The sequence below is a fragment of the Echinops telfairi genome, unplaced genomic scaffold, assembly GCF_000313985.2.
Source record: "Echinops telfairi isolate 266 unplaced genomic scaffold, ASM31398v2 ScPeMD7_2;HRSCAF=8, whole genome shotgun sequence".
Lineage (NCBI taxonomy): Eukaryota > Metazoa > Chordata > Mammalia > Afrosoricida > Tenrecidae > Echinops > Echinops telfairi.
The window spans coordinates 52,696,956-52,708,042 of NW_022103898.1; positions in this window are offsets into that span (position 1 = coordinate 52,696,956).

Genomic DNA, 11,087 nt, shown 5'->3' on the forward strand with positions numbered 1-11,087 from the left:
AAGGTAATCCAATCAATACAACCATTATTCACATTTATATACCATCCACAAAAGGTAGCAATAAAGAACTGAAGAATTCTACCCAGGACTTCAGGCTGAAACTGATCAAACATTAAATGAAAACACACTGATCATTATTAGCCGTTGGAATGAAAAGCTAGAAACAGAGGCAGGAACAGTAGTTGGAAAATATGGACTTGGTGATAAAAATAAAGCTGGAGATTTCATGATCGGATTTCGCAAAACAAAGACTTGTTCATAGCAAATACCTTTTTCAAAAACACAAAAGGTGTTCTCTATGTGGAATACACAAATCAAATTGACTACATCTCTGGGAAGACATAATGGAGAAGCTCAGTATCAGCAGCTAAATCCAAGCCATGGACCGACTGTGGAACAGACCATCAATTGCTGGTGCCTAAGTTCAGGATAAAGGTGAAGAAAATTAAAACAAGTGCACAAGAGCAAAAATAAAACTTTGAGTCTATCCTAACTAAATTTCAAAATCATATCAATAACAAATTTGACACAAGGAACACTAATGGCAGCAGGCTGGATAAGCTGTGGGAGGACATCAAGAACATCATTCATGAAGAAAGCAAAAAGTCAGTAAAAGGACAGGAAAGAAAAAATAGATCAGAGTGGATGTCAAAAGAGACTCTGAAACTTGCTCTAAATCGTAAAGTAGCTAAAGCAAATGGAAGAAAGAATGAAATCAAACAACAGAACAGAAAATTACAAAAGGCAGTTCAAGAAGGCAAAGCCAAGTATCATAAAGAAGTGTGCAAACACCCAAAAGTAGAAAACCAAAAATGGAAAAGCACCATCAGTAAATCTTAAGTTGAAAGAACTCTCCAAAAATTCAAGCCTTCAGTTGCAATTTTGAAAGATTCTATGGGAAAATATTGAATGGTATTGGAAACATCAAGAGAAGATGGAAAGACAATACAGAGTAACTATACCAAAAGGAATTAGTCTATATTCCACCACTTCAGGGGATAATATATGAGGAATAACAATTGGTGCTGATAGAGGAAGTTCAAGCTGCACTGAAAGGATTTACCAAAAAATATAAGGCTCCAGAAATTGATGGACTAGCAATTGAAATATTCCAACAAGCTCATAAAGCAATGGAAACACTCACGCGTCTCTGCCAAGAAATTTGGAAGACGGTTAGTTGGCCAACTAACTGGAAGAGATCCATATTTGTGCCCATCTAAAGAAAGGTGACCCAACGGGATGCCCAAACATAGAACAAAATCATGGCTATCACATGCGGGTAAAATCCTGCTGAAGATCATTCAACAACGGTGGCAGCAGTGCATCAACAGGAGGCTGTCAGAGGTTTAGGGTGGATTCAGAAGAGGATGTGGAATAAGATCTATCATTGCCGATGCCAAATGGATCTCAACTCAAAGCAGAGAACACCAGCAAGATGTCTATTTGTATTTTATGGACTAGGCCAAAACATTCTACTGTGTGGATCATTACAAACTTTGAATAACTTGAGAAGAATGGGAATTCCAGAACACTTCATTATGCAGAACTTGTACATGGATCAAGAGGCTGTTGTACAACATGCATGTTTTCTGCATACATGTTTTCTGCATGCATGTTTTCACATCAGGAATGGTGTATGACAGGGCTGTACCCTCTCACTATACTCATTCAGTCTGTATGAGGATCAAATCATCAGTGAAGTTGGCTTTTATGAAAAAGAATATTAGGATTACAGAAAGCTTATTAACAACCTGAGATGTGCAGATGACACAACTTTGCTTGTTGAAAGCAAGAAAGACTTGAAGCACTTCTTGATAAAGATCAAGGATTCAGCTTTTAGGATGGATTACAACTCAACGTCAAGAAAACCCTAATCCTCCCCTCTGGACTAATAGGTAACATGGTAAATGGAGAAAAGGTGGGCGTTGTTAAGGATTCTGTCTTGCTTGGATCTACAATCAATGCTCATGGAAGCAGCAGTCACGAGATAAAAAAAAATGAGTCGTAGTAGGTAAATCTCCTGCACAAGACCGCTTTGGGGTCTTGAAAATCAAGAATGTTACTTTGAGGATTAAAGTATGCCTGACCCAATCAATGGTATTTTCATTCATTTCATATGCACATGAAAGTTAAATATTGAATAAAGAAGACCATAGAAGAATTGAAGCATTTGAATTGTGGTACTGGAGAAGAATATTGAAAGTATTATTGACTGCTCAAAGACCAAATTGATTTGTCTTGGAAAAAGTTTGACCAGAATGCTCCTTAGAAGCAAGGATGGGGAGAGTTTGTTGCACATGTTTCAGGACAAACTAGTCCCTGGAGAAGGACATCATGTTTGTACAGTAGAGGGCATCGAAAAAGAGGAAGGCTCTCAAAGAGAGGCACTGGCACTGTGGCTACGACAATCGGCTCAGACACGGGAACAATAGTGAGGCTGGCACAGGACTGGGCGGTACTTTCTTCTGTTGCGCATAAGATGACTTTAGGCCAGAACTGACTGGACGGCACCTAACACCAATAACAGTCACAAGAACAGGCGCGTACAAGGCCATACTTTAAAGTAAACGTGCTCAATTATTTTTGAGAATCCTCATCGCTTCAGCCTCCATTGAACTCTTTCTGACAATTGCACTGATTATGTGAAAAGCTTTGTCCTCAAGAAGAGTGTCTGAAATGGATTACTACCACCCCCAGCTGCTCCAAGGAAAGGCAGCCCTGCCCTTGCACTCGCTTGCCTCCGTGTGCTCTGGAATTGGGGCGGGAGGGTCCCTATGGCCCTGAATCCTCACTGACTGCCTTTATCTGAGAGCACCCAAGCAAGCTCCATGCAAGACTCAATTCAGTTATAATCATTTCCACAGGCTACCCTTGAGGGCTCACTACATTGAATGCCTAAAGAAAGATGGGTGGGACAGTTTGACTTGAAAAGAGAGAAGACTTCAAGGATGGGGGCAGTGTCAAAAGAGTGAGCTCTTAGTTTTTGAGAGAAAAGGTACTTACTTTTTTTGTATCAAATCATCAATACAGAAACAATGAATGAACAATATCCAGAGGTAACGATCAGTTTAATATAGAACCTATTTCACAAAACTATCGAAGGAGCCTTGGTAGCGCAGTAGGTTACACGTTGGGCTGCTAACCCTCTTTATTGGTGTGTGACACACCCAATTTGCATGGCTCCCCCCAGCAGTTTAGTGGGCATTAGAGACACATTTCACTTCAATACACACATACCACCAGATGTATTAGCGTTTAGTATACATATAAGGAGCATTATTGCTATAGTTATTGTGAACAATTTAGAATTTAAACATTTAAAGATAATCATCTAAATAAATTCAAACTCTTAGATAACAGAAGGGTTTCTCATTCTAATAAAACATGAGGTAAACTTACTTTACTTTTATGTATATGTATAAATCTTAATTGGACTTATGCATGTATTAAGAGCTTAAATCCCGAGGAATAGGTTTGGAGAAAGTTAAAATTTACAGTAAGAATCCTAAATCCAGGGTGGGGGAGAAATTAAAAAAAAAATCCTAAATACATTTTTAAGTCTCCACAGAAATTTTGGTCTTCATGGAATTTTCCTTTTCTGACCTTTGACCTGGCAATGTGAAAAAAATTGCCCTCAAGCATTGTGTTTGAAAGTGGATTGCTGCCACTAGGCAGCCCAGGAAGGGGTCGTCAAGCCCTTGGGCATTTGCCTAGGTGGGTGCTTGATGGCCTGACTACCATGGTCAGGGGGCCCTGGCCCAGTCTTGCAAACATTTCTAATTTGCAGTAGTGTATGTATTGCCATCACAACCTCTTTCCAGCTTCTAGAACCCACCTGCACCTGTGACGGATTTTGCCAATCAGAATTTGGTGACAGTTCCTTTGTTCTCCACATTCTATTTAAGTGGCCACATGTCTGTGAATCTTTGGACTCAATTATGCCATCATGCTGAAAGTCTCCTGGTATGCACATAAATTAAAAATTAGACATTACTAGACTGTCAGCCTGGAAAAGACAGATAAATCATGACCCATGTGCAAATGTGCCACAGACATTCCCAAAGGTATGAGGGAAAATGCTCAAAACCACCAGCCAAACCAAGCATATATGTTAGAAGGGACGTACTGTTAAAACCGATTGATAAGCCGGAGAACTAGATGACAGGACATCCCACTTTCAGCTTAAGGTGACCTACGATTGCGTCTCCCTGCACTCGTGGCCATCGAGTTTCCAGCGCCGAGAGACATATTAGCAGCATTCCCACACTGAAGACGGAATTCTTCAACACAGTCCCCAGTACCAATAATTTCCCTTGCAAGACGTCTATCTTCCTTGCATGAGGATGACACAGCATCACCCCCAGACTAATAACATCTTTTGCTTAATTACTTATGAGATTTGAAGGTGTGACTCTTTCTTTTGGGAGCTTAGCTGAGCCCTCCTGCGTAAGATATAGCCCTTGAGAAGAGAGAACAAGGGTTTGTATTTTAAACTCCGTCCCTTATACATGTATAATTATAGATTTCAGTGAATAAAGCCTCAGCTTTCCAAGCCAACTTGATGTCTCTGAACATTTTATGGGATTTGATTCAAACATCTCCCTCACCTGAATGATTTACCTTGGTCTTCTCTTGTCTTTATCCTACTTAAGACTTACCAAATATATCTAGAAATTAGACTTGAATTTGGGGTTTCTTTTTCTAGAACATATCTCAGAGTTCTAGTCATAGATCAAATAAAAACTATTAACTCCCTGATATAAGTTGTCATCTGAGGAACATGAAAGTAGCCTTTTCTCAGGTCCTCCAGGAACGTTAGAAATACTTTTATCTCTATGGCTTTACTCAGGCTAAATGCGTGTGTTATTGCTGCAAAGAACTCAAACCACTTCAACAAGACAATTGTACATTAGAATCCTAATTGTTGTTTACAACAGTGATTAAGCTTTCTGCTCTTTTGTTCAGTGGAGAGCCCAGAGAGATTTTAAGAATATCAGTGATTCCTCTAATCCCAGACTATTCTCCAGGACTTGAGGGGGTTCATTCCAGAAATAAACAGTATTTGTTATAGTTCATTTCCCTGTTGCTTCTTTAGGGAAATGAATATACCACTTCAATGCCAGAAAATAAAAAGCGGTGTGAATTATAAACAGCTGTATTTTCAAATGTCAGAATGGGCCCATTTGGCATCTGACCTAGGAACACTAGGCCAACTGGAATAATGTTCCCTGCCCCCACTGCTTCACTGTGAACTGACCTCCTAAAGTTCTTGCAGGTAAGCAGGGGTGGACTAGTTTGCATTGATTTGGATGCAACTTTGTTTAACTAGACATACCATGTGAATATATTCAGAGTTGGATTGCATTCCAAAATAAGAGTAATATTTGAGGCAATTATTTGCTAATCCTTTTACAAAGTTTTCTATTAGATCAACTTTTATATATGTAAAACATATTTCCCATGTGTGAAAATTAAGATTTATAGCTTTTGTATTATTAATCTTAGATAATGTTATTGCTTCAGATTGATGCAATATTTGTTTATGTAGTTTCAAATACATATCCTGATTTATACCCACTACAATTTTCAGTCTTATGGAATATCACCTCAGGTGCCTCAATTTTGAGATCAAGGAAGGGAAACACATAAGCAAAATATTGGTTGGCCAAATCCAAGCAGTTTACCTCATAGTCAAATAAAGATAATGACATCCTGGTAGGGTCTGATCAAGAGCAATGTAACTGAGATGAATTACTGAAACCCAAATGAAGGCTGAACATGATAGTGGGACAAGAAGAAAGTAAAAGGAAATAGAGGAAAGAACTAGGAGGCAAAGGGCATTTATAGAGGTCTAAATACACCCATGTAAGTATGTAAATATATTTATATATGATGATGGGGAAAAAGATCTTTATACATACAATTTTATGTTAAGTATTAAGATAGAAAGTGGACATTGGGCCTCTATTCAAGTACTCCCTCAACACAAGAACACTTTGTTCTATTAACCTGGCATTCCATGATTTTCACCTTCCCGACAAGATCGCTGAAGACAAAGTGGGTGTATAAACAAATGTGGTGAAGAAAGCTGATGATGCCCGGCTATCAAAAGATATAGCATCTGGGGTCTTAAAGGCTTGCAGATAAGCAAGCAGCCATCTAGTTGAGCAGCAACAAAGCCCACATGGAAGAAGCACACCAGCCTGTGTGATCACGAGATATCGACAGGATCAGGTAACAAGCATCAAAGAACAAAAAATCCTATCATTGTGAATGAGGGAGAGTGCAGAGTGGGGACCCAAAGCCCATCTGTAGGCAACTGGACATCCTCTTACAGAAGGGTCACAGGGAGGAAACAAACCAGTCAGGGCACAGTGCAGCAACAATGAAATGAAACATACAACTATCCTCTAGTTTTTTAAAGTTCTCCCCCTTACTCCCCACCCACTATCATGATCCCAATTCTACCTTACAAATCCAGTTAGACCAGAGCATGTACACGGGGACAGATAAGAGCTGGAAGCACAGGGAATCCAGGACAGATCAACCCCTCAGGACCAATATTGAGAGTACTGTACCAGGAGGGGAAGGGGAAAATGGGGAGAGATAGAGGCAAACAATGACAATGATTTACCTATAACCCCCTTCCAGGGGGATGGAGAACAGAAAAGCGGGTGAAGGGAGACATTGGACAGTGTAAGACACGAGAAAATAATAATAATAATAATTTATAAATTATCAAGGGTTCGTGAGGAAGGGAGGGCTGGGGAGAGAGGGGAAAAATGAGCTGATATGAAGGAAGGGCTCAAGTAGAAAGAAAATGCTTTGAAAATGATGATGGCAACAGAAGTATAAGTATGTTTGACACAAAGGATGGATGGATGGATTGTGATTAGAGTTGTATGAGTCTGCAATAAAATGATTTAAAAAAATAAAATGACATCAGGATCAACAATCGCCAATACCTATTGTATCCTTAGCATACATGAGACACTGGCAACTTACCCATTCAGACCACAAATCACAACTGTGTTACGCAGGGTTCTCTAGAGAAACAAAACCACAACCTTTATGAATATAGATAGATAGATAGATAGATAGATAGATAGATAGATAGATAGATAGATGGATAGATAGGATGGGTTTATACAACAAGAAGGAATATAACATCTAATTAGTCCACAGAGAAATACAGTTCAATTAACTTTCATGGAATGGTTAATATACTGGAAGTCCTTCAACTCATGTGGGCTGTTAAGCCCAAGGTTAAGGAAGCAGACAGCAGAGTCTTCCCTCAGGAAAGACAGGCAGAGTCTGCCTGAAGGAAGCAGACAGCATGGTGGGTCAGCAACAATCACTATCTCAGGAGCTTAATGAAGCTGGCCCTGATGGGATCTCAAGGTCTCCAAAGAGCCTGGAGCTCTAGAGCCTTGAGCTCTACCTGTGGCTTGGCCCACAGGTAGCGTAGCACACAGGTTGAGGCAGAGAACTAGCTAAAGTAGCAGCACGCTTGTCCAATCCCCAGGCAGCAAGACGGAAATGGATGGTGGTTTGAGGGAGATAAATAGCTCACTGGAAGCCAGGCCACTCTTTCTCTCTCTCCTTCACATTCCTGTTGACAAGCTACATGGAGCCATGCTGATGGCAGCCAGAGCCCTGGAGATTCTTCTATTAGGGAGCTATAGACAGAACTAGGGGTTGTCCCTCTACATGCTAAAGCCTCACTTCCCCCTTACAGGAATTTAGAAGCTGCTTAAGGCCAGAGGGCTTGCTCAAATTCAGGTCTTTGAGACAGGAAGCCGGTAAACCTGGGTGGGACCCCATCTAGGCAAGGAGGGCTTAATTCAGCCAATGGTGTCAAACATCTTGTCAAACATGCCTCCCAATGGGCCCCCTGAAAAGCCAGAAACTTTGAGAGCACCCTCACATTTCCAGCAGCTCCTACACAGTTCAGTGAGGCCGGGCTGTGCCACTAGTCTTGTCTTTTCCAGTGGCTCCTCCCCCGGCTGCAGGTTGTTTCCACATGTGGGTGGGACATGCCCTGAAGGTGCACGTGTAAAACTTGACACTCCTGCTATCCTTTACAAAAGCCCACTTGGATCACAAACCAAGCTTCAGCATGAATTCTTTCTCAAGGGAAGCCAAGGACCGAGGTATTTCACACTTGAGAAATCTAACACTTCCACCACCATTGGATCCACAGGACTTTCCACCCACTGGCCTATGATCTTGCTGCATTTGGCATCATTGCATGTGCTATGTAGTTTGAAGAGGAATTCATGGGCTAAATTGAACGTATGGACTTGATCTGGACTGGGCTGTGATGTTTTATTGGTGCATAATTGCTTCTTGATATAAAGTTCTCTCGTAAACGCATTGAAGTCTCTGTATTTGTTTCTATAGTCAACCCTTTCTAACACAACAACATATGTAATAATGGAAAGTTTTAGTCCCAAGTCAGTGTTAATTGTAGGACATTTTTTAATAGTTCCATGTCAGAGTTTTTCAGCGTGCAATGAACCCACACACAAAAATACTCCACTTATCAACTAGTAGGTGTTAACTCATAGCAACCCTGTAGCACAGGACAGAATTGCTCATGTGGGTCTCCAAGACAGTAAATGGTCATGAGGGTAGCAAGTCTCATCTTTCTCCCTCAGAGCAGCTGGTGATTTCAAACTGCGGACCTTACCGTTAGCAACCCAATGCAAAACTAACTACACCTCCAGGGCTGCTCTCTACAAACTAGGAAGGAAAATAAATTAAAAAAACACTTTCCAGTGAAGCCTGTAATATACCATTTTATATCCTAGAAGAGAAGGACCAGAAAATTAAACCTTTCATAGAAGTATTGCTCTTCATTTTCTCTTCTTCTTCAGAGCTCCACCAGGCTTCAGGTTTGCTTATTTGATGTTCAGTGTCCTGCAACGTACACAGGAAAGAACAGACATTGGCTTCCAGTCCCTGCTTTCTTGCTGGGTACCCTCGCTAACTCCCTTCATTGCTGTTGTAAAGCAGCCTGGCCTTTTACTGAAACTGATAAAAATAATTGACCTAGAAAAGCTTCTCCCTCCTTTGGGTGTGAGATACACTCCTCTGAAGCTAGGAACCACTGTCCCTTGATCGTCCCTAAGGGGTGCCAGAGAAAATAAGCAAGATTGTCAAGGGCATAGAGGTGACACACCCTCTCCCTGGATTCTTTTTTTAGAGGCAACTTAGCCATTAATTTTCCTTTTTTCATGTAAATTGATTTAAATTTCCTCATGCTTGTAAACAATAGTGTTAGCTAGTCTGCAGTGGGCAAAGCTGGGAAGAGGTGACAATGGAAGGGAACTGTCAGAAATCTTCAACACAAAAGAGAAGTGGAGCAATGCCTCTGGCACATACCCTTCCTGCACAAAGGACGGTGAAAGGCAGAATAAAACATGTTTCCTTATCAATAGAAGAGGCCTGAGGTATCGGAGATGATGAAATGACGGGGGAAGAAAGGATGTTCACCCAGCCCCACGATAGCTGAATAGACACTTGAGCTTTGGGTCACAGAGAAGAGCAAAGCATGAAGGCTGAGGTGATGGGATGGTGGAATTGCACATTTCTAAAAAGAGGAGGGTACACGAAAAAGGATCAGCCAACAGTAGAAGACCCACTAGAAAGCCAGCCTATGGTGAGAGGTCCACCATTAATTAGCATTATATCCACCATTAGCAGAATACAAGGTCCAACTTTACATTTTGACAGGGCTTTTTAGAGTAGCTAAGGAGCCCTGGTGGCATAGAGGCTACACATTGGGCTGTGACCCACATGGTCAGCAGTACAAAACCACCAGCAGCTCCTAGGGAGAAAACTGGGCTTTCTACTCTCCTGTAAGTGGTTAGAGTTCCAGAAACCCACAGGGGATCACTATGAGTCAGCAATGGCTCCATGCAGTAAGTTTGTTTGGAGTTTTAAGGGCTCTTTAGATTTCTTCTCCAAAGTATCCCTCGTCAATAAACATATTCTTTTTCTTCAAACCTTTTCTCAGATTCTTGTCCGAATTTTGTCCCTTTTTCTTGTGAGTAGGAATCACACTGAGAAGTGGAGAGGCTTGAAACTCTGACCTCCTCCCAGTAACAATAGCATACTTACAATAAACCAGAGGTATTCTTTACACACAAGCATTGCAGTGAAATAAATATTGAAAATGTATGTGATTTTCAGTTATAATTCTGAAACCATGTCCATAGTATAGAAACAATTGATAAACTCAAAAGGAGAACAGATGCCAACCTCTAGCAATCTAGGGGTAATTCTAGTTACATTCTTACATTCTTTTCTAAGGGAGGGCACAGTTCCTTCTCTTCAGCCTAACTGCAGTCCTGTCAGTAAGTGGTCCAAGTATTGAAACTTCCCATTCATGGTTACAGGTCTCAGTCTATAATGTTCTTCCAGCTGTTAGCTTGAGCATGAGGCTGATCTTTCCCTGCCTACCTAAAGTTTACATCCTCCCCACTAAATTCTTTGGGAAAGAATTGGCTATCTGGTCAAGATGATTCAGGGGGGTGGGTTGGTACTCTAGCTTGACTATCATTTGAAGGTGAACTTCTGGAGCCTGGAAAGAAACAAACTTTACCTCCCCCCCCCAAAATAAAAATAAGGTCTAAATATCAGCAGCAACACAATTGCTACCACTGGGCCTAAAAGGTATAAAAACCAAGTAACAGAGGGGAGGTACTTTTAATCGTTGTCCAAATGTCTCCAACCCACTTGGTCTTACTATCTTGGAACCATTTAGCTCTTTGGAGGCATCTATGAACTCTCGTTTCAACCTCCCCTGAAGTGTTAAGAAAAAAAACAATAAGATGTGTTATCTAAAGTACAGACTCCTCCTTGCTCTGCCAACAGAATGTCCAAGGTCACATGGTGGTCCATTATCTGGTTGGCTAAAGATTCTCATATGGTATGTAGATCTTTAAAACTGCTCAGAAGCAACAAAGCCCACATGGAAGAAGCACACCAGCCTGCGTGATCACGAGGTGCCGAAGGGATCAGTTATCAGGCATCAAAGAACAAAAAATCATACCATTGTGTGCTCACCTTCAGATACAATC